The sequence below is a fragment of the Engystomops pustulosus genome, chromosome 1 (genome assembly GCF_040894005.1).
Source record: "Engystomops pustulosus chromosome 1, aEngPut4.maternal, whole genome shotgun sequence".
NCBI classification, from domain to species: Eukaryota; Metazoa; Chordata; class Amphibia; order Anura; family Leptodactylidae; genus Engystomops; species Engystomops pustulosus.
Window position 1 is genome coordinate 204,676,521 of NC_092411.1, and position 21,495 is coordinate 204,698,015.

General features: G+C 39.5%; 19 non-coding genes across 19 annotated transcripts; all 19 read left to right on the forward strand.

The window, feature by feature from the left end:
- Positions 1–4,363: 4,363 nt before the first annotated feature.
- On the forward strand, positions 4,364–4,436 carry TRNAF-GAA (transfer RNA phenylalanine (anticodon GAA)). Its single transcript has one exon. It is a non-coding gene; the product is annotated as a tRNA-Phe (tRNA).
- Positions 4,437–5,622: 1,186 nt separating this feature from the next.
- Positions 5,623–5,695, forward strand: TRNAF-GAA (transfer RNA phenylalanine (anticodon GAA)). The gene has a single exon. It is a non-coding gene; the product is annotated as a tRNA-Phe (tRNA).
- Positions 5,696–6,881: 1,186 nt separating this feature from the next.
- Positions 6,882–6,954, forward strand: TRNAF-GAA (transfer RNA phenylalanine (anticodon GAA)). Its single transcript has one exon. It is a non-coding gene; the product is annotated as a tRNA-Phe (tRNA).
- Positions 6,955–8,140: 1,186 nt separating this feature from the next.
- Positions 8,141–8,213, forward strand: TRNAF-GAA (transfer RNA phenylalanine (anticodon GAA)). Its single transcript has one exon. It is a non-coding gene; the product is annotated as a tRNA-Phe (tRNA).
- Positions 8,214–9,399: 1,186 nt separating this feature from the next.
- Positions 9,400–9,472, forward strand: TRNAF-GAA (transfer RNA phenylalanine (anticodon GAA)). Its single transcript has one exon. It is a non-coding gene; the product is annotated as a tRNA-Phe (tRNA).
- Positions 9,473–10,658: 1,186 nt separating this feature from the next.
- Positions 10,659–10,731, forward strand: TRNAF-GAA (transfer RNA phenylalanine (anticodon GAA)). The gene has a single exon. It is a non-coding gene; the product is annotated as a tRNA-Phe (tRNA).
- Positions 10,732–11,917: 1,186 nt separating this feature from the next.
- Positions 11,918–11,990, forward strand: TRNAF-GAA (transfer RNA phenylalanine (anticodon GAA)). The gene has a single exon. It is a non-coding gene; the product is annotated as a tRNA-Phe (tRNA).
- A 1,186-nt stretch (positions 11,991–13,176) lies between these two features.
- TRNAF-GAA (transfer RNA phenylalanine (anticodon GAA)) lies at positions 13,177–13,249 on the forward strand. Its single transcript has one exon. It is a non-coding gene; the product is annotated as a tRNA-Phe (tRNA).
- Positions 13,250–14,435: 1,186 nt separating this feature from the next.
- TRNAF-GAA (transfer RNA phenylalanine (anticodon GAA)) lies at positions 14,436–14,508 on the forward strand. Its single transcript has one exon. It is a non-coding gene; the product is annotated as a tRNA-Phe (tRNA).
- Positions 14,509–15,693: 1,185 nt separating this feature from the next.
- Positions 15,694–15,766, forward strand: TRNAF-GAA (transfer RNA phenylalanine (anticodon GAA)). The gene has a single exon. It is a non-coding gene; the product is annotated as a tRNA-Phe (tRNA).
- A 940-nt stretch (positions 15,767–16,706) lies between these two features.
- On the forward strand, positions 16,707–16,779 carry TRNAF-GAA (transfer RNA phenylalanine (anticodon GAA)). Its single transcript has one exon. It is a non-coding gene; the product is annotated as a tRNA-Phe (tRNA).
- Positions 16,780–16,952: 173 nt separating this feature from the next.
- Positions 16,953–17,025, forward strand: TRNAF-GAA (transfer RNA phenylalanine (anticodon GAA)). Its single transcript has one exon. It is a non-coding gene; the product is annotated as a tRNA-Phe (tRNA).
- A 940-nt stretch (positions 17,026–17,965) lies between these two features.
- TRNAF-GAA (transfer RNA phenylalanine (anticodon GAA)) lies at positions 17,966–18,038 on the forward strand. Its single transcript has one exon. It is a non-coding gene; the product is annotated as a tRNA-Phe (tRNA).
- Positions 18,039–18,211: 173 nt separating this feature from the next.
- On the forward strand, positions 18,212–18,284 carry TRNAF-GAA (transfer RNA phenylalanine (anticodon GAA)). The gene has a single exon. It is a non-coding gene; the product is annotated as a tRNA-Phe (tRNA).
- A 173-nt stretch (positions 18,285–18,457) lies between these two features.
- Positions 18,458–18,530, forward strand: TRNAF-GAA (transfer RNA phenylalanine (anticodon GAA)). The gene has a single exon. It is a non-coding gene; the product is annotated as a tRNA-Phe (tRNA).
- A 1,186-nt stretch (positions 18,531–19,716) lies between these two features.
- Positions 19,717–19,789, forward strand: TRNAF-GAA (transfer RNA phenylalanine (anticodon GAA)). The gene has a single exon. It is a non-coding gene; the product is annotated as a tRNA-Phe (tRNA).
- Positions 19,790–20,729: 940 nt separating this feature from the next.
- Positions 20,730–20,802, forward strand: TRNAF-GAA (transfer RNA phenylalanine (anticodon GAA)). Its single transcript has one exon. It is a non-coding gene; the product is annotated as a tRNA-Phe (tRNA).
- Positions 20,803–20,975: 173 nt separating this feature from the next.
- Positions 20,976–21,048, forward strand: TRNAF-GAA (transfer RNA phenylalanine (anticodon GAA)). Its single transcript has one exon. It is a non-coding gene; the product is annotated as a tRNA-Phe (tRNA).
- Positions 21,049–21,221: 173 nt separating this feature from the next.
- On the forward strand, positions 21,222–21,294 carry TRNAF-GAA (transfer RNA phenylalanine (anticodon GAA)). Its single transcript has one exon. It is a non-coding gene; the product is annotated as a tRNA-Phe (tRNA).
- The last annotated feature ends 201 nt before the right edge of the window (positions 21,295–21,495 follow it).

Here is a 21,495-nt window from a genome sequence, read left to right on the forward strand (position 1 = left end):
AGCTGAAACAGTATTTCCCTTCTGACAGCGCTAGCGGCAGAGTGCGTAGTTCTGCGGGACAAGTAGCGAGGGAGAGTAGGCGAGCAGGCAGCTTGTCCAGCACTGGCAAGGGTACGCTTTACAAGGCTTTTGCCAGCTTTATGTCACCCCAGCAAGACACTGTCACCTGTCCCCAGTCTCGGCAGAGTAGGGCTGATCTTTACAGAAAGATGGTGAGGGAGTACGTAGCTGACCATACCATCGTCCTAAATGATCACACAGCTCCCTACAACTACTGGGTTTCAAAGCTGGACATGTGGCACGAACTGGCGCTGTACGCCTTGGAGGTTCTTGCCTGCCCTGCCGCTAGCGTCTTGTCCGAGCGGGTTTTCAGTGCAGCTGGTGGCATCATCACCGATAAGCGTACACGCCTGTCGACTGACAGCGCTGACAGGCTGACGCTTATTAAAATGAATAAAGGCTGGATTTCTCAGAATTTCCAATCTCCACCAGGTGAAGGAAGCTCAACCTGAATAATTGATCCACTCCTCCTCCTCCTCCTCATTTTCCTCCTTCTCCTCCTCTTTGTACAGTAAAGCAGAGGAAAATGGCTATTTTTTGACAGGGCCCACTGGCTCTTGCTATAGTACTTCATGCATTTAATTTTTCTGGAGGGCCACCTACCCGGTCCTCTGTTTGAAACAATTTTTGTGAGTGCCACATACAGGCACTCAATCTATTCCATTTTTCTGGAGGGCCACCTACCCGGTCCTCTGTTTTAAAAAATTTTTGGGACTGCCACATACAGGCACTCAATCTATTCCATTTTACTGCAGGGCCACCTACCTGCTCCTCTGGTTTGAACAATTTTTGGGACTGCCACATACAGGCACTCAATCTATTCCATTTTACTGGAGGGCCACCTACCTGCTCCTCTGGTTTGAAACATTTTTGGGACTGCCACATACAGGCACTCAATCTATTCCATTTTACTGCAGGGCCACCTACCTGCTCCTCTGGTTTGAACAATTTTTGGGACTGCCACATACAGGCACTCAATCTATTCCATTTTACTGCAGGGCCACCTACCTGCTCCTCTGGTTTGAACAATTTTTGGGACTGCCACATACAGGCACTCAATCTATTCCATTTTACTGCAGGGCCACCTACCTGCTCCTCTGGTTTGAACAATTTTTGGGACTGCCACATACAGGCACTCAATCTATTCCATTTTACTGCAGGGCCACCTACCTGCTCCTCTGGTTTGAACAATTTTTGGGACTGCCACATACAGGCACTCAATCTATTCCATTTTACTGCAGGGCCACCTACCTGCTCCTCTGGTTTGAACAATTTTTGGGACTGCCACATACAGGCACTCAATCTATTCCATTTTACTGGAGGGCCACCTACCTGCTCCTCTGGTTTGAAACATTTTTGGGACTGCCACATACAGGCACTCAATCTATCCCATTTTACTGGAGGGCCACCTACCTGCTCCTCTGGTTTGAAAAATGTTTGGGACTGCCACATACAGGCACTATCCAAATTAAATTGTCTCCATAGCAGCCTCCACACGTTGTCTCCATTGCTACCTCCAAAAGTCGTCCATATAGCTGCCTCCATATATCGTCCCTTTATCAAACGAGGTGTGTCAGGCAGAAATTTGGGTTGTTTTCATGGATTCCACATCAAAGTTGTTAACTTTGTCACCACCCTGCTGTGTAATCCCCAAAATATACTGGCAAACTTTTACCATTTAGGGATATTATTTCAGCGCTTCTTGCGCATCTGTTTACATTCCCCTCACCCGGCATATCCTAAACTTATAAGAACACTACTACACTTGATCTTATACAAAAGGTTCTTAGAAGTGCTGTTTGGGGAGTAGCCTAGAGACAGGGGCTTGGATTGGCGAAAGCTCGCCTGGCAGCGGAACGCCAGCTCCATGCGCATCATGCGCTTCTTGCGCATCTGTTTACATTCCCCTCACCCGCCATATCCCAAACTTATAAGAACGCTACTACACCTAACTTGGTGCAGGCTGGGACCGAGTCTGACCCTGGGGCTGGTCATATACTGCCGACGCAGAGAATTGCGGGGCCTACCTCGGTCCAGGTCTCAAAGGCCTACTATACCTCCTCCCACCCCTCCTCCACCTCCTCCTCCTCCGAATTACCATCCGTGGGCATGGCGCCATCAGTCGGTAGCTCTAGGCACAGCAGCAGTGCCGTCGCTAAGCGACAGCAGGCGGTGCTGAAACTGCTGAGCCTAGGCGATAAAAGGCACACCGCCCAAGAGCTATTACAGGGCATTCCACATCAAAGTTGTTAACTTTGTCGCCACCCTGCTGTGTAATCCCCAAAATATACTTGCAAACTTTTACCATTTAGGGATATTATTTCAGCGCTTCTTGCGCATCTGTTTACATTCCCCTCACCCGGCATATCCTAAACTTATAAGAACGCTACTACACTTGATCTTATACAAAAGGTTCTTAGAAGTGCTGTTTGGGGAGTAGCCTAGAGACAGGGGCTTGGATTGGCGAAAGCTCGCCTGGCAGCGGAGCGCCAGCTCCATGCCAAGATCCAACTAACATAGTTTTAACTGCAGCACCTTTAATCTACTACTAGTTCACTGCCTCCATACATGGTCCCCTTATCAAACGAGCTGTGTCAGGCAGAATTTTGGGTTGTTTTCATGGCTTTCATGTTAACTTTGTCGCCACCCTGCTGTGTAATCCACAAAATATACTGGCAAACTTTTATCATGTACCGATATTATTTGAGCGCTTCTTGCTCACCTCCTTTGGTTCCTCTCTGCCACCCATTGGTTTGAAGCCTGAGTCCATTTAGGGTATGTCGCCATGCCACTCTCTAGCCTGCTGCCGCTGCCTCTGCATGCCGTCCCCTATAGTGTCAGGGTCAATTATTGGATGTTTTAGATGCTATCTAGCTTCATTCTGTCACTCTGTCATGGCCATGCTGTTGCCCATAATTTTGGCATAATGGTGCGATTATGCAGCCTCAGAGGCATCCATGCATGCTGCCCCTGCTGTTTCCTGTCCATTTCCGTGGTGTTTCCATCCTTTTCTGAGGTTCCCAGGTGTTTGGCCAAGCTTCCCTGTGCAGAGCCTTGGTCCCCTTGAAAAATGCTCGAGTCTCCCATTGACTTCAATGGGGTTCGTTATTCGAGACGAGCACTCGAGCATCGGGAAAAGTTCGTCTCGAATAACGAGTACCCGAGCATTTTAGTGTTCGCTCATCTCTAATGCTCCTCATTCAGGAAAGTACATGATTAAAAGTACCCATTTCTAAATCCATCCCAAAACGTTTTCAGTAGGCTTTAAAACCACCAGCAAGGACTGATGCACTGAAAATCTCAACATCCCTACTTGAAATCCAATATTGGATATGCTTGGTAACCAAAACAATGTGATTGATGAAAGTTTAAAAAGTCTTTCGGTTTTGTTTTGTTTTTTCTTAGTCTATTAGAATTTCCATGCTGCCTGAAAATTGCCAGATTGTTCAAAATGTCCTGAGAAAAATATAGAACATAATTCAATTGAAAACAAAACGTTTTCTCAGAGGCTCAAATGGCTTGGTTGGCAGAGCATTAGGCTTAAGGTCCCTGTTTAGTTTCTGGGTTTTGGAAAGGTTCATATTAAATGTATTGTAACTTTGTGAAATTTAGTTCACGATGGAATGTCTTCAAATTCTTCAAAGGGAGATCATCTTTTCACTCTCGTGAAGCTAAAATAGTTCAGTGTAAAGAGCTTTACACTGAAGATCTTGAAGTATCTGGCACATCTCTAGGTTTTGCAATGGTCTCGCTGAAGCTCTACAGGTCCTTGCTCAGTATGCAGAGCTTTACACTGAAGATCTTGAAGTACCTGGCTCATCTCTAGGTTTTGCCATGGTCTCGCTGAAGCTCTAAAGGTCCTTGCTTCAATGTTAAGCTTTATCTTGCTGGTATATTGATACTTATCAACTAATTTAAATAAATGTAGCTTCCTGTGAAGTAATTGGAAATTTTCTTGTGCTGGAGAGGACTCTGGTTTGTAATGCAGTTGGATTTCTATGCTGTTGTTGTGTTTTCCATTTTTTTTAAAACGTGTCCACGCTTACTGTTAGAGGAGGCCGAAATAGCTCAGTTGGGAGAGCGTTAGACTGAAGATCTAAAGGTCCCTGGTTCGATCCCGGGTCTCGGCATCTTTTCACACCATATAAATGTACAAAAATACAACACAACACGTTTAAAAAATTTACTTCCGGTTTGGAAATTTTTGTTATTCTTGTAATTGTATTCACAATGTCTTTGCATTTCTATGATGTGGAACATCTTCAAATTCCCAAAACAGTGACCTCCACAACTAGCAGCACAGGCCGAAATAGCTCAGTTGGGAGAGCGTTAGACTGAAGATCTAAAGGTCCCTGGTTCGATCCCGGGTTTCGGCATGTTCTTCTTTGGATATAAAACAACCGATAACTATTTTGGAAGTCTCCTTTTTCTTTCGTAAATTGATAGGGATGCTCCTCATTCAGGAAAGTACATGATTAAAAGTACCCATTTCTAAATCCATCCCAAAACGTTTTCAGTAGGCTTTAAAACCACCAGCAAGGACTGATGCACTGAAAATCTCAACATCCCTACTTGAAATCCAATATTGGATATGCTTGGTAACCAAAACAATGTGATTGATGAAAGTTTAAAAAGTCTTTCGGTTTTGTTTTGTTTTTTCTTAGTCTATTAGAATTTCCATGCTGCCTGAAAATTGCCAGATTGTTCAAAATGTCCTGAGAAAAATATAGAACATAATTCAATTGAAAACAAAACGTTTTCTCAGAGGCTCAAATGGCTTGGTTGGCAGAGCATTAGGCTTAAGGTCCCTGTTTAGTTTCTGGGTTTTGGAAAGGTTCATATTAAATGTATTGTAACTTTGTGAAATTTAGTTCACGATGGAATGTCTTCAAATTCTTCAAAGGGAGATCATCTTTTCACTCTCGTGAAGCTAAAATAGTTCAGTGTAAAGAGCTTTACATTGAAGATCTTGAAGTATCTGGCACATCTCTAGGTTTTGCAATGGTCTCGCTGAAGCTCTACAGGTCCTTGCTCAGTATGCAGAGCTTTACACTGAAGATCTTGAAGTACCTGGCTCATCTCTAGGTTTTGCCATGGTCTCGCTGAAGCTCTAAAGGTCCTTGCTTCAATGTTAAGCTTTATCTTGCTGGTATATTGATACTTATCAACTAATTTAAATAAATGTAGCTTCCTGTGAAGTAATTGGAAATTTTCTTGTGCTGGAGAGGACTCTGGTTTGTAATGCAGTTGGATTTCTATGCTGTTGTTGTGTTTTCCATTTTTTTTAAAACGTGTCCACGCTTACTGTTAGAGGAGGCCGAAATAGCTCAGTTGGGAGAGCGTTAGACTGAAGATCTAAAGGTCCCTGGTTCGATCCCGGGTCTCGGCATCTTTTCACACCATATAAATGTACAAAAATACAACACAACACGTTTAAAAAATTTACTTCCGGTTTGGAAATTTTTGTTATTCTTGTAATTGTATTCACAATGTCTTTGCATTTCTATGATGTGGAACATCTTCAAATTCCCAAAACAGTGACCTCCACAACTAGCAGCACAGGCCGAAATAGCTCAGTTGGGAGAGCGTTAGACTGAAGATCTAAAGGTCCCTGGTTCGATCCCGGGTTTCGGCATGTTCTTCTTTGGATATAAAACAACCGATAACTATTTGGGAAGTCTCCTTTTTCTTTCGTAAATTGATAGGGATGCTCCTCATTCAGGAAAGTACATGATTAAAAGTACCCATTTCTAAATCCATCCCAAAACGTTTTCAGTAGGCTTTAAAACCACCAGCAAGGACTGATGCACTGAAAATCTCAACATCCCTACTTGAAATCCAATATTGGATATGCTTGGTAACCAAAACAATGTGATTGATGAAAGTTTAAAAAGTCTTTCGGTTTTGTTTTGTTTTTTCTTAGTCTATTAGAATTTCCATGCTGCCTGAAAATTGCCAGATTGTTCAAAATGTCCTGAGAAAAATATAGAACATAATTCAATTGAAAACAAAACGTTTTCTCAGAGGCTCAAATGGCTTGGTTGGCAGAGCATTAGGCTTAAGGTCCCTGTTTAGTTTCTGGGTTTTGGAAAGGTTCATATTAAATGTATTGTAACTTTGTGAAATTTAGTTCACGATGGAATGTCTTCAAATTCTTCAAAGGGAGATCATCTTTTCACTCTCGTGAAGCTAAAATAGTTCAGTGTAAAGAGCTTTACACTGAAGATCTTGAAGTATCTGGCACATCTCTAGGTTTTGCAATGGTCTCGCTGAAGCTCTACAGGTCCTTGCTCAGTATGCAGAGCTTTACACTGAAGATCTTGAAGTACCTGGCTCATCTCTAGGTTTTGCCATGGTCTCGCTGAAGCTCTAAAGGTCCTTGCTTCAATGTTAAGCTTTATCTTGCTGGTATATTGATACTTATCAACTAATTTAAATAAATGTAGCTTCCTGTGAAGTAATTGGAAATTTTCTTGTGCTGGAGAGGACTCTGGTTTGTAATGCAGTTGGATTTCTATGCTGTTGTTGTGTTTTCCATTTTTTTTAAAACGTGTCCACGCTTACTGTTAGAGGAGGCCGAAATAGCTCAGTTGGGAGAGCGTTAGACTGAAGATCTAAAGGTCCCTGGTTCGATCCCGGGTCTCGGCATCTTTTCACACCATATAAATGTACAAAAATACAACACAACACGTTTAAAAAATTTACTTCCGGTTTGGAAATTTTTGTTATTCTTGTAATTGTATTCACAATGTCTTTGCATTTCTATGATGTGGAACATCTTCAAATTCCCAAAACAGTGACCTCCACAACTAGCAGCACAGGCCGAAATAGCTCAGTTGGGAGAGCGTTAGACTGAAGATCTAAAGGTCCCTGGTTCGATCCCGGGTTTCGGCATGTTCTTCTTTGGATATAAAACAACCGATAACTATTTTGGAAGTCTCCTTTTTCTTTCGTAAATTGATAGGGATGCTCCTCATTCAGGAAAGTACATGATTAAAAGTACCCATTTCTAAATCCATCCCAAAACGTTTTCAGTAGGCTTTAAAACCACCAGCAAGGACTGATGCACTGAAAATCTCAACATCCCTACTTGAAATCCAATATTGGATATGCTTGGTAACCAAAACAATGTGATTGATGAAAGTTTAAAAAGTCTTTCGGTTTTGTTTTGTTTTTTCTTAGTCTATTAGAATTTCCATGCTGCCTGAAAATTGCCAGATTGTTCAAAATGTCCTGAGAAAAATATAGAACATAATTCAATTGAAAACAAAACGTTTTCTCAGAGGCTCAAATGGCTTGGTTGGCAGAGCATTAGGCTTAAGGTCCCTGTTTAGTTTCTGGGTTTTGGAAAGGTTCATATTAAATGTATTGTAACTTTGTGAAATTTAGTTCACGATGGAATGTCTTCAAATTCTTCAAAGGGAGATCATCTTTTCACTCTCGTGAAGCTAAAATAGTTCAGTGTAAAGAGCTTTACACTGAAGATCTTGAAGTATCTGGCACATCTCTAGGTTTTGCAATGGTCTCGCTGAAGCTCTACAGGTCCTTGCTCAGTATGCAGAGCTTTACACTGAAGATCTTGAAGTACCTGGCTCATCTCTAGGTTTTGCCATGGTCTCGCTGAAGCTCTAAAGGTCCTTGCTTCAATGTTAAGCTTTATCTTGCTGGTATATTGATACTTATCAACTAATTTAAATAAATGTAGCTTCCTGTGAAGTAATTGGAAATTTTCTTGTGCTGGAGAGGACTCTGGTTTGTAATGCAGTTGGATTTCTATGCTGTTGTTGTGTTTTCCATTTTTTTTAAAACGTGTCCACGCTTACTGTTAGAGGAGGCCGAAATAGCTCAGTTGGGAGAGCGTTAGACTGAAGATCTAAAGGTCCCTGGTTCGATCCCGGGTCTCGGCATCTTTTCACACCATATAAATGTACAAAAATACAACACAACACGTTTAAAAAATTTACTTCCGGTTTGGAAATTTTTGTTATTCTTGTAATTGTATTCACAATGTCTTTGCATTTCTATGATGTGGAACATCTTCAAATTCCCAAAACAGTGACCTCCACAACTAGCAGCACAGGCCGAAATAGCTCAGTTGGGAGAGCGTTAGACTGAAGATCTAAAGGTCCCTGGTTCGATCCCGGGTTTCGGCATGTTCTTCTTTGGATATAAAACAACCGATAACTATTTTGGAAGTCTCCTTTTTCTTTCGTAAATTGATAGGGATGCTCCTCATTCAGGAAAGTACATGATTAAAAGTACCCATTTCTAAATCCATCCCAAAATGTTTTCAGTAGGCTTTAAAACCACCAGCAAGGACTGATGCACTGAAAATCTCAACATCCCTACTTGAAATCCAATATTGGATATGCTTGGTAACCAAAACAATGTGATTGATGAAAGTTTAAAAAGTCTTTCGGTTTTGTTTTGTTTTTTCTTAGTCTATTAGAATTTCCATGCTGCCTGAAAATTGCCAGATTGTTCAAAATGTCCTGAGAAAAATATAGAACATAATTCAATTGAAAACAAAACGTTTTCTCAGAGGCTCAAATGGCTTGGTTGGCAGAGCATTAGGCTTAAGGTCCCTGTTTAGTTTCTGGGTTTTGGAAAGGTTCATATTAAATGTATTGTAACTTTGTGAAATTTAGTTCACGATGGAATGTCTTCAAATTCTTCAAAGGGAGATCATCTTTTCACTCTCGTGAAGCTAAAATAGTTCAGTGTAAAGAGCTTTACACTGAAGATCTTGAAGTATCTGGCACATCTCTAGGTTTTGCAATGGTCTCGCTGAAGCTCTACAGGTCCTTGCTCAGTATGCAGAGCTTTACACTGAAGATCTTGAAGTACCTGGCTCATCTCTAGGTTTTGCCATGGTCTCGCTGAAGCTCTAAAGGTCCTTGCTTCAATGTTAAGCTTTATCTTGCTGGTATATTGATACTTATCAACTAATTTAAATAAATGTAGCTTCCTGTGAAGTAATTGGAAATTTTCTTGTGCTGGAGAGGACTCTGGTTTGTAATGCAGTTGGATTTCTATGCTGTTGTTGTGTTTTCCATTTTTTTTAAAACGTGTCCACGCTTACTGTTAGAGGAGGCCGAAATAGCTCAGTTGGGAGAGCGTTAGACTGAAGATCTAAAGGTCCCTGGTTCGATCCCGGGTCTCGGCATCTTTTCACACCATATAAATGTACAAAAATACAACACAACACGTTTAAAAAATTTACTTCCGGTTTGGAAATTTTTGTTATTCTTGTAATTGTATTCACAATGTCTTTGCATTTCTATGATGTGGAACATCTTCAAATTCCCAAAACAGTGACCTCCACAACTAGCAGCACAGGCCGAAATAGCTCAGTTGGGAGAGCGTTAGACTGAAGATCTAAAGGTCCCTGGTTCGATCCCGGGTTTCGGCATGTTCTTCTTTGGATATAAAACAACCGATAACTATTTTGGAAGTCTCCTTTTTCTTTCGTAAATTGATAGGGATGCTCCTCATTCAGGAAAGTACATGATTAAAAGTACCCATTTCTAAATCCATCCCAAAACGTTTTCAGTAGGCTTTAAAACCACCAGCAAGGACTGATGCACTGAAAATCTCAACATCCCTACTTGAAATCCAATATTGGATATGCTTGGTAACCAAAACAATGTGATTGATGAAAGTTTAAAAAGTCTTTCGGTTTTGTTTTGTTTTTTCTTAGTCTATTAGAATTTCCATGCTGCCTGAAAATTGCCAGATTGTTCAAAATGTCCTGAGAAAAATATAGAACATAATTCAATTGAAAACAAAACGTTTTCTCAGAGGCTCAAATGGCTTGGTTGGCAGAGCATTAGGCTTAAGGTCCCTGTTTAGTTTCTGGGTTTTGGAAAGGTTCATATTAAATGTATTGTAACTTTGTGAAATTTAGTTCACGATGGAATGTCTTCAAATTCTTCAAAGGGAGATCATCTTTTCACTCTCGTGAAGCTAAAATAGTTCAGTGTAAAGAGCTTTACACTGAAGATCTTGAAGTATCTGGCACATCTCTAGGTTTTGCAATGGTCTCGCTGAAGCTCTACAGGTCCTTGCTCAGTATGCAGAGCTTTACACTGAAGATCTTGAAGTACCTGGCTCATCTCTAGGTTTTGCCATGGTCTCGCTGAAGCTCTAAAGGTCCTTGCTTCAATGTTAAGCTTTATCTTGCTGGTATATTGATACTTATCAACTAATTTAAATAAATGTAGCTTCCTGTGAAGTAATTGGAAATTTTCTTGTGCTGGAGAGGACTCTGGTTTGTAATGCAGTTGGATTTCTATGCTGTTGTTGTGTTTTCCATTTTTTTTAAAACGTGTCCACGCTTACTGTTAGAGGAGGCCGAAATAGCTCAGTTGGGAGAGCGTTAGACTGAAGATCTAAAGGTCCCTGGTTCGATCCCGGGTCTCGGCATCTTTTCACACCATATAAATGTACAAAAATACAACACAACACGTTTAAAAAATTTACTTCCGGTTTGGAAATTTTTGTTATTCTTGTAATTGTATTCACAATGTCTTTGCATTTCTATGATGTGGAACATCTTCAAATTCCCAAAACAGTGACCTCCACAACTAGCAGCACAGGCCGAAATAGCTCAGTTGGGAGAGCGTTAGACTGAAGATCTAAAGGTCCCTGGTTCGATCCCGGGTTTCGGCATGTTCTTCTTTGGATATAAAACAACCGATAACTATTTTGGAAGTCTCCTTTTTCTTTCGTAAATTGATAGGGATGCTCCTCATTCAGGAAAGTACATGATTAAAAGTACCCATTTCTAAATCCATCCCAAAACGTTTTCAGTAGGCTTTAAAACCACCAGCAAGGACTGATGCACTGAAAATCTCAACATCCCTACTTGAAATCCAATATTGGATATGCTTGGTAACCAAAACAATGTGATTGATGAAAGTTTAAAAAGTCTTTCGGTTTTGTTTTGTTTTTTCTTAGTCTATTAGAATTTCCATGCTGCCTGAAAATTGCCAGATTGTTCAAAATGTCCTGAGAAAAATATAGAACATAATTCAATTGAAAACAAAACGTTTTCTCAGAGGCTCAAATGGCTTGGTTGGCAGAGCATTAGGCTTAAGGTCCCTGTTTAGTTTCTGGGTTTTGGAAAGGTTCATATTAAATGTATTGTAACTTTGTGAAATTTAGTTCACGATGGAATGTCTTCAAATTCTTCAAAGGGAGATCATCTTTTCACTCTCGTGAAGCTAAAATAGTTCAGTGTAAAGAGCTTTACACTGAAGATCTTGAAGTATCTGGCACATCTCTAGGTTTTGCAATGGTCTCGCTGAAGCTCTACAGGTCCTTGCTCAGTATGCAGAGCTTTACACTGAAGATCTTGAAGTACCTGGCTCATCTCTAGGTTTTGCCATGGTCTCGCTGAAGCTCTAAAGGTCCTTGCTTCAATGTTAAGCTTTATCTTGCTGGTATATTGATACTTATCAACTAATTTAAATAAATGTAGCTTCCTGTGAAGTAATTGGAAATTTTCTTGTGCTGGAGAGGACTCTGGTTTGTAATGCAGTTGGATTTCTATGCTGTTGTTGTGTTTTCCATTTTTTTTAAAACGTGTCCACGCTTACTGTTAGAGGAGGCCGAAATAGCTCAGTTGGGAGAGCGTTAGACTGAAGATCTAAAGGTCCCTGGTTCGATCCCGGGTCTCGGCATCTTTTCACACCATATAAATGTACAAAAATACAACACAACACGTTTAAAAAATTTACTTCCGGTTTGGAAATTTTTGTTATTCTTGTAATTGTATTCACAATGTCTTTGCATTTCTATGATGTGGAACATCTTCAAATTCCCAAAACAGTGACCTCCACAACTAGCAGCACAGGCCGAAATAGCTCAGTTGGGAGAGCGTTAGACTGAAGATCTAAAGGTCCCTGGTTCGATCCCGGGTTTCGGCATGTTCTTCTTTGGATATAAAACAACCGATAACTATTTTGGAAGTCTCCTTTTTCTTTCGTAAATTGATAGGGATGCTCCTCATTCAGGAAAGTACATGATTAAAAGTACCCATTTCTAAATCCATCCCAAAACGTTTTCAGTAGGCTTTAAAACCACCAGCAAGGACTGATGCACTGAAAATCTCAACATCCCTACTTGAAATCCAATATTGGATATGCTTGGTAACCAAAACAATGTGATTGATGAAAGTTTAAAAAGTCTTTCGGTTTTGTTTTGTTTTTTCTTAGTCTATTAGAATTTCCATGCTGCCTGAAAATTGCCAGATTGTTCAAAATGTCCTGAGAAAAATATAGAACATAATTCAATTGAAAACAAAACGTTTTCTCAGAGGCTCAAATGGCTTGGTTGGCAGAGCATTAGGCTTAAGGTCCCTGTTTAGTTTCTGGGTTTTGGAAAGGTTCATATTAAATGTATTGTAACTTTGTGAAATTTAGTTCACGATGGAATGTCTTCAAATTCTTCAAAGGGAGATCATCTTTTCACTCTCGTGAAGCTAAAATAGTTCAGTGTAAAGAGCTTTACACTGAAGATCTTGAAGTATCTGGCACATCTCTAGGTTTTGCAATGGTCTCGCTGAAGCTCTACAGGTCCTTGCTCAGTATGCAGAGCTTTACACTGAAGATCTTGAAGTACCTGGCTCATCTCTAGGTTTTGCCATGGTCTCGCTGAAGCTCTAAAGGTCCTTGCTTCAATGTTAAGCTTTATCTTGCTGGTATATTGATACTTATCAACTAATTTAAATAAATGTAGCTTCCTGTGAAGTAATTGGAAATTTTCTTGTGCTGGAGAGGACTCTGGTTTGTAATGCAGTTGGATTTCTATGCTGTTGTTGTGTTTTCCATTTTTTTTAAAACGTGTCCACGCTTACTGTTAGAGGAGGCCGAAATAGCTCAGTTGGGAGAGCGTTAGACTGAAGATCTAAAGGTCCCTGGTTCGATCCCGGGTCTCGGCATCTTTTCACACCATATAAATGTACAAAAATACAACACAACACGTTTAAAAAATTTACTTCCGGTTTGGAAATTTTTGTTATTCTTGTAATTGTATTCACAATGTCTTTGCATTTCTATGATGTGGAACATCTTCAAATTCCCAAAACAGTGACCTCCACAACTAGCAGCACAGGCCGAAATAGCTCAGTTGGGAGAGCGTTAGACTGAAGATCTAAAGGTCCCTGGTTCGATCCCGGGTTTCGGCATGTTCTTCTTTGGATATAAAACAACCGATAACTATTTTGGAAGTCTCCTTTTTCTTTCGTAAATTGATAGGGATGCTCCTCATTCAGGAAAGTACATGATTAAAAGTACCCATTTCTAAATCCATCCCAAAACGTTTTCAGTAGGCTTTAAAACCACCAGCAAGGACTGATGCACTGAAAATCTCAACATCCCTACTTGAAATCCAATATTGGATATGCTTGGTAACCAAAACAATGTGATTGATGAAAGTTTAAAAAGTCTTTCGGTTTTGTTTTGTTTTTTCTTAGTCTATTAGAATTTCCATGCTGCCTGAAAATTGCCAGATTGTTCAAAATGTCCTGAGAAAAATATAGAACATAATTCAATTGAAAACAAAACGTTTTCTCAGAGGCTCAAATGGCTTGGTTGGCAGAGCATTAGGCTTAAGGTCCCTGTTTAGTTTCTGGGTTTTGGAAAGGTTCATATTAAATGTATTGTAACTTTGTGAAATTTAGTTCACGATGGAATGTCTTCAAATTCTTCAAAGGGAGATCATCTTTTCACTCTCGTGAAGCTAAAATAGTTCAGTGTAAAGAGCTTTACACTGAAGATCTTGAAGTATCTGGCACATCTCTAGGTTTTGCAATGGTCTCGCTGAAGCTCTACAGGTCCTTGCTCAGTATGCAGAGCTTTACACTGAAGATCTTGAAGTACCTGGCTCATCTCTAGGTTTTGCCATGGTCTCGCTGAAGCTCTAAAGGTCCTTGCTTCAATGTTAAGCTTTATCTTGCTGGTATATTGATACTTATCAACTAATTTAAATAAATGTAGCTTCCTGTGAAGTAATTGGAAATTTTCTTGTGCTGGAGAGGACTCTGGTTTGTAATGCAGTTGGATTTCTATGCTGTTGTTGTGTTTTCCATTTTTTTTAAAACGTGTCCACGCTTACTGTTAGAGGAGGCCGAAATAGCTCAGTTGGGAGAGCGTTAGACTGAAGATCTAAAGGTCCCTGGTTCGATCCCGGGTCTCGGCATCTTTTCACACCATATAAATGTACAAAAATACAACACAACACGTTTAAAAAATTTACTTCCGGTTTGGAAATTTTTGTTATTCTTGTAATTGTATTCACAATGTCTTTGCATTTCTATGATGTGGAACATCTTCAAATTCCCAAAACAGTGACCTCCACAACTAGCAGCACAGGCCGAAATAGCTCAGTTGGGAGAGCGTTAGACTGAAGATCTAAAGGTCCCTGGTTCGATCCCGGGTTTCGGCATGTTCTTCTTTGGATATAAAACAACCGATAACTATTTTGGAAGTCTCCTTTTTCTTTCGTAAATTGATAGGGATGCTCCTCATTCAGGAAAGTACATGATTAAAAGTACCCATTTCTAAATCCATCCCAAAACGTTTTCAGTAGGCTTTAAAACCACCAGCAAGGACTGATGCACTGAAAATCTCAACATCCCTACTTGAAATCCAATATTGGATATGCTTGGTAACCAAAACAATGTGATTGATGAAAGTTTAAAAAGTCTTTCGGTTTTGTTTTGTTTTTTCTTAGTCTATTAGAATTTCCATGCTGCCTGAAAATTGCCAGATTGTTCAAAATGTCCTGAGAAAAATATAGAACATAATTCAATTGAAAACAAAACGTTTTCTCAGAGGCTCAAATGGCTTGGTTGGCAGAGCATTAGGCTTAAGGTCCCTGTTTAGTTTCTGGGTTTTGGAAAGGTTCATATTAAATGTATTGTAACTTTGTGAAATTTAGTTCACGATGGAATGTCTTCAAATTCTTCAAAGGGAGATCATCTTTTCACTCTCGTGAAGCTAAAATAGTTCAGTGTAAAGAGCTTTACACTGAAGATCTTGAAGTATCTGGCACATCTCTAGGTTTTGCAATGGTCTCGCTGAAGCTCTACAGGTCCTTGCTCAGTATGCAGAGCTTTACACTGAAGATCTTGAAGTACCTGGCTCATCTCTAGGTTTTGCCATGGTCTCGCTGAAGCTCTAAAGGTCCTTGCTTCAATGTTAAGCTTTATCTTGCTAGTATATTGATACTTATCAACTAATTTAAAGAAATGTAGCTTCCTGTGAAGTAATTGGAAATTTTCTTGTGCTGGAGAGGACTCTGGTTTGTAATGCAGTTGGATTTCTATGCTGTTGTTGTGTCTTCAATTTTTTTAAAAAGTGTCCACACTTACTGTTAGAGGAGGCCGAAATAGCTCAGTTGGGAGAGCGTTAGACTGAAGATCTAAAGGTCCCTGGTTCGATCCCGGGTTTCGGAATCTTTTCACACCGTATAAATGTACAAAAATACAACACAACACATTTAAAAAATTTACTTCCGGTTTGGAAATTTTTGTTATTCTTTTAATTGTATTCACAATGTCTTTGCATTTCTATGGTGTGGAACATCTTCAAATTCCCAAAACAGTGACCTCCACAACTAGCAGCACAGGCCGAAATAGCTCAGTTGGGAGAGCGTTAGACTGAAGATCTAAAGGTCCCTGGTTCGATCCCGGGTTTCGGCATGTTCTTCTTTGGATATAAAACAACCGATAACTATTTTGGAAGTCTCCTTTTTCTTTCGTAAATTGATAGGGATGCTCCTCATTCAGGAAAGTACATGATTAAAAGTACCCATTTCTAAATCCATCCCAAAACGTTTTCAGTAGGCTTTAAAACCACCAGCAAGGACTGATGCACTGAAAATCTCAACATCCCTACTTGAAATCCAATATTGGATATGCTTGGTAACCAAAACAATGTGATTGATGAAAGTTTAAAAAGTCTTTCGGTTTTGTTTTGTTTTTTCTTAGTCTATTAGAATTTCCATGCTGCCTGAAAATTGCCAGATTGTTCAAAATGTCCTGAGAAAAATATAGAACATAATTCAATTGAAAACAAAACGTTTTCTCAGAGGCTCAAATGGCTTGGTTGGCAGAGCATTAGGCTTAAGGTCCCTGTTTAGTTTCTGGGTTTTGGAAAGGTTCATATTAAATGTATTGTAACTTTGTGAAATTTAGTTCACGATGGAATGTCTTCAAATTCTTCAAAGGGAGATCATCTTTTCACTCTCGTGAAGCTAAAATAGTTCAGTGTAAAGAGCTTTACACTGAAGATCTTGAAGTATCTGGCACATCTCTAGGTTTTGCAATGGTCTCGCTGAAGCTCTACAGGTCCTTGCTCAGTATGCAGAGCTTTACACTGAAGATCTTGAAGTACCTGGCTCATCTCTAGGTTTTGCCATGGTCTCGCTGAAGCTCTAAAGGTCCTTGCTTCAATGTTAAGCTTTATCTTGCTAGTATATTGATACTTATCAACTAATTTAAAGAAATGTAGCTTCCTGTGAAGTAATTGGAAATTTTCTTGTGCTGGAGAGGACTCTGGTTTGTAATGCAGTTGGATTTCTATGCTGTTGTTGTGTTTTCCATTTTTTTTAAAACGTGTCCACGCTTACTGTTAGAGAAGGCCGAAATAGCTCAGTTGGGAGAGCGTTAGACTGAAGATCTAAAGGTCCCTGGTTCGATCCCGGGTTTCGGCATCTTTTCACACCATATAAATGTACAAAAATACAACACAACACGTTTAAAAAATTTACTTCCGGTTTGGAAATTTTTGTTATTCTTGTAATTGTATTCACAATGTCTTTGCATTTCTATGATGTGGAACATCTTCAAATTCCCAAAACAGTGACCTCCACAACTAGCAGCACAGGCCGAAATAGCTCAGTTGGGAGAGCGTTAGACTGAAGATCTAAAGGTCCCTGGTTCGATCCCGGGTTTCGGCATGTTCTTCTTTGGATATAAAACAACCGATAACTATTTTGGAAGTCTCCTTTTTCTTTCGTAAATTGATAGGGATGCTCCTCATTCAGGAAAGTACATGATTAAAAGTACCCATTTCTAAATCCATCCCAAAACGTTTTCAGTAGGCTTTAAAACCACCAGCAAGGACTGATGCACTGAAAATCTCAACATCCCTACTTGAAATCCAATATTGGATATGCTTGGTAACCAAAACAATGTGATTGATGAAAGTTTAAAAAGTCTTTCGGTTTTGTTTTGTTTTTTCTTAGTCTATTAGAATTTCCATGCTGCCTGAAAATTGCCAGATTGTTCAAAATGTCCTGAGAAAAATATAGAACATAATTCAATTGAAAACAAAACGTTTTCTCAGAGGCTCAAATGGCTTGGTTGGCAGAGCATTAGGCTTAAGGTCCCTGTTTAGTTTCTGGGTTTTGGAAAGGTTCATATTAAATGTATTGTAACTTTGTGAAATTTAGTTCACGATGGAATGTCTTCAAATTCTTCAAAGGGAGATCATCTTTTCACTCTCGTGAAGCTAAAATAGTTCAGTGTAAAGAGCTTTACACTGAAGATCTTGAAGTATCTGGCACATCTCTAGGTTTTGCAATGGTCTCGCTGAAGCTCTACAGGTCCTTGCTCAGTATGCAGAGCTTTACACTGAAGATCTTGAAGTACCTGGCTCATCTCTAGGTTTTGCCATGGTCTCGCTGAAGCTCTAAAGGTCCTTGCTTCAATGTTAAGCTTTATCTTGCTAGTATATTGATACTTATCAACTAATTTAAAGAAATGTAGCTTCCTGTGAAGTAATTGGAAATTTTCTTGTGCTGGAGAGGACTCTGGTTTGTAATGCAGTTGGATTTCTATGCTGTTGTTGTGTTTTCCATTTTTTTTAAAACGTGTCCACGCTTACTGTTAGAGAAGGCCGAAATAGCTCAGTTGGGAGAGCGTTAGACTGAAGATCTAAAGGTCCCTGGTTCGATCCCGGGTTTCGGCATCTTTTCACACCATATAAATGTACAAAAATACAACACAACACGTTTAAAAAATTTACTTCCGGTTTGGAAATTTTTGTTATTCTTGTAATTGTATTCACAATGTCTTTGCATTTCTATGATGTGGAACATCTTCAAATTCCCAAAACAGTGACCTCCACAACTAGCAGCACAGGCCGAAATAGCTCAGTTGGGAGAGCGTTAGACTGAAGATCTAAAGGTCCCTGGTTCGATCCCGGGTTTCGGCATCTTTTCACACCGTATAAATGTACAAAAATACAACACAACACATTTAAAAAATTTACTTCCGGTTTGGAAATTTTTGTTATTCTTTTAATTGTATTCACAATGTCTTTGCATTTCTATGATGTGGAACATCTTCAAATTCCCAAAACAGTGACCTCCACAACTAGCAGCACAGGCCGAAATAGCTCAGTTGGGAGAGCGTTAGACTGAAGATCTAAAGGTCCCTGGTTCGATCCCGGGTTTCGGCATGTTCTTCTTTGGATATAAAACAACCGATAACTATTTTGGAAGTCTCCTTTTTCTTTCGTAAATTGATAGGGATGCTCCTCATTCAGGAAAGTACATGATTAAAAGTACCCATTTCTAAATCCATCCCAAAACGTTTTCAGTAGGCTTTAAAACCACCAGCAAGGACTGATGCACTGAAAATCTCAACATCCCTACTTGAAATCCAATATTGGATATGCTTGGTAACCAAAACAATGTGATTGATGAAAGTTTAAAAAGTCTTTCGGTTTTGTTTTGTTTTTTCTTAGTCTATTAGAATTTCCATGCTGCCTGAAAATTGCCAGATTGTTCAAAATGTCCTGAGAAAAATATAGAACATAATTCAATTGAAAACAAAACGTTTTCTCAGAGGCTCAAATGGCTTGGTTGGCAGAGCATTAGGCTTAAGGTCCCTGTTTAGTTTCTGGGTTTTGGAAAGGTTCATATTAAATGTATTGTAACTTTGTGAAATTTAGTTCACGATGGAATGTCTTCAAATTCTTCAAAGGGAGATCATCTTTTCACTCTCGTGAAGCTAAAATAGTTCAGTGTAAAGAGCTTTACACTGAAGATCTTGAAGTATCTGGCACATCTCTAGGTTTTGCAATGGTCTCGCTGAAGCTCTACAGGTCCTTGCTCAGTATGCAGAGCTTTACACTGAAGATCTTGAAGTACCTGGCTCATCTCTAGGTTTTGCCATGGTCTCGCTGAAGCTCTAAAGGTCCTTGCTTCAATGTTAAGCTTTATCTTGCTAGTATATTGATACTTATCAACTAATTTAAAGAAATGTAGCTTCCTGTGAAGTAATTGGAAATTTTCTTGTGCTGGAGAGGACTCTGGTTTGTAATGCAGTTGGATTTCTATGCTGTTGTTGTGTTTTCCATTTTTTTTAAAACGTGTCCACGCTTACTGTTAGAGAAGGCCGAAATAGCTCAGTTGGGAGAGCGTTACACTGAAGATCTAAAGGTCCCTGGTTCGATCCCGGGTTTCGGCATCTTTTCACACCATATAAATGTACAAAAATACAACACAACACGTTTAAAAAATTTACTTCCGGTTTGGAAATTTTTGTTATTCTTGTAATTGTATTCACAATGTCTTTGCATTTCTATGATGTGGAACATCTTCAAATTCCCAAAACAGTGACCTCCACAACTAGCAGCACAGGCCGAAATAGCTCAGTTGGGAGAGCGTTAGACTGAAGATCTAAAGGTCCCTGGTTCGATCCCGGGTTTCGGCATGTTCTTCTTTGGATATAAAACAACCGATAACTATTTTGGAAGTCTCCTTTTTCTTTCGTAAATTGATAGGGATGCTCCTCATTCAGGAAAGTACATGATTAAAAGTACCCATTTCTAAATCCATCCCAAAACGTTTTCAGTAGGCTTTAAAACCACCAGCAAGGACTGATGCACTGAAAATCTCAACATCCCTACTTGAAATCCAATATTGGATATGCTTGGTAACCAAAACAATGTGATTGATGAAAGTTTAAAAAGTCTTTCGGTTTTGTTTTGTTTTTTCTTAGTCTATTAGAATTTCCATGCTGCCTGAAAATTGCCAGATTGTTCAAAATGTCCTGAGAAAAATATAGAACATAATTCAATTGAAAACAAAACGTTTTCTCAGAGGCTCAAATGGCTTGGTTGGCAGAGCATTAGGCTTAAGGTCCCTGTTTAGTTTCTGGGTTTTGGAAAGGTTCATATTAAATGTATTGTAACTTTGTGAAATTTAGTTCACGATGGAATGTCTTCAAATTCTTCAAAGGGAGATCATCTTTTCACTCTCGTGAAGCTAAAATAGTTCAGTGTAAAGAGCTTTACACTGAAGATCTTGAAGTATCTGGCACATCTCTAGGTTTTGCAATGGTCTCGCTGAAGCTCTACAGGTCCTTGCTCAGTATGCAGAGCTTTACACTGAAGATCTTGAAGTACCTGGCTCATCTCTAGGTTTTGCCATGGTCTCGCTGAAGCTCTAAAGGTCCTTGCTTCAATGTTAAGCTTTATCTTGCTAGTATATTGATACTTATCAACTAATTTAAAGAAATGTAGCTTCCTGTGAAGTAATTGGAAATTTTCTTGTGCTGGAGAGGACTCTGGTTTGTAATGCAGTTGGATTTCTATGCTGTTGTTGTGTTTTCCATTTTTTTTAAAACGTGTCCACGCTTACTGTTAGAGAAGGCCGAAATAGCTCAGTTGGGAGAGCGTTAGACTGAAGATCTAAAGGTCCCTGGTTCGATCCCGGGTTTCGGCATCTTTTCACACCATATAAATGTACAAAAATACAACACAACACGTTTAAAAAATTTACTTCCGGTTTGGAAATTTTTGTTATTCTTGTAATTGTATTCACAATGTCTTTGCATTTCTATGATGTGGAACATCTTCAAATTCCCAAAACAGTGACCTCCACAACTAGCAGCACAGGCCGAAATAGCTCAGTTGGGAGAGCGTTAGACTGAAGATCTAAAGGTCCCTGGTTCGATCCCGGGTTTCGGCATCTTTTCACACCGTATAAATGTACAAAAATACAACACAACACATTTAAAAAATTTACTTCCGGTTTGGAAATTTTTGTTATTCTTTTAATTGTATTCACAATGTCTTTGCATTTCTATGATGTGGAACATCTTCAAATTCCCAAAACAGTGACCTCCACAACTAGCAGCACAGGCCGAAATAGCTCAGTTGGGAGAGCGTTAGACTGAAGATCTAAAGGTCCCTGGTTCGATCCCGGGTTTCGGCATGTTCTTCTTTGGATATAAAACAACCGATAACTATTTTGGAAGTCTCCTTTTTCTTTCGTAAATTGATAGGGATGCTCCTCATTCAGGAAAGTACATGATTAAAAGTACCCATTTCTAAATCCATCCCAAAACGTTTTCAGTAGGCTTTAAAACCACCAGCAAGGACTGATGCACTGAAAATCTCAACATCCCTACTTGAA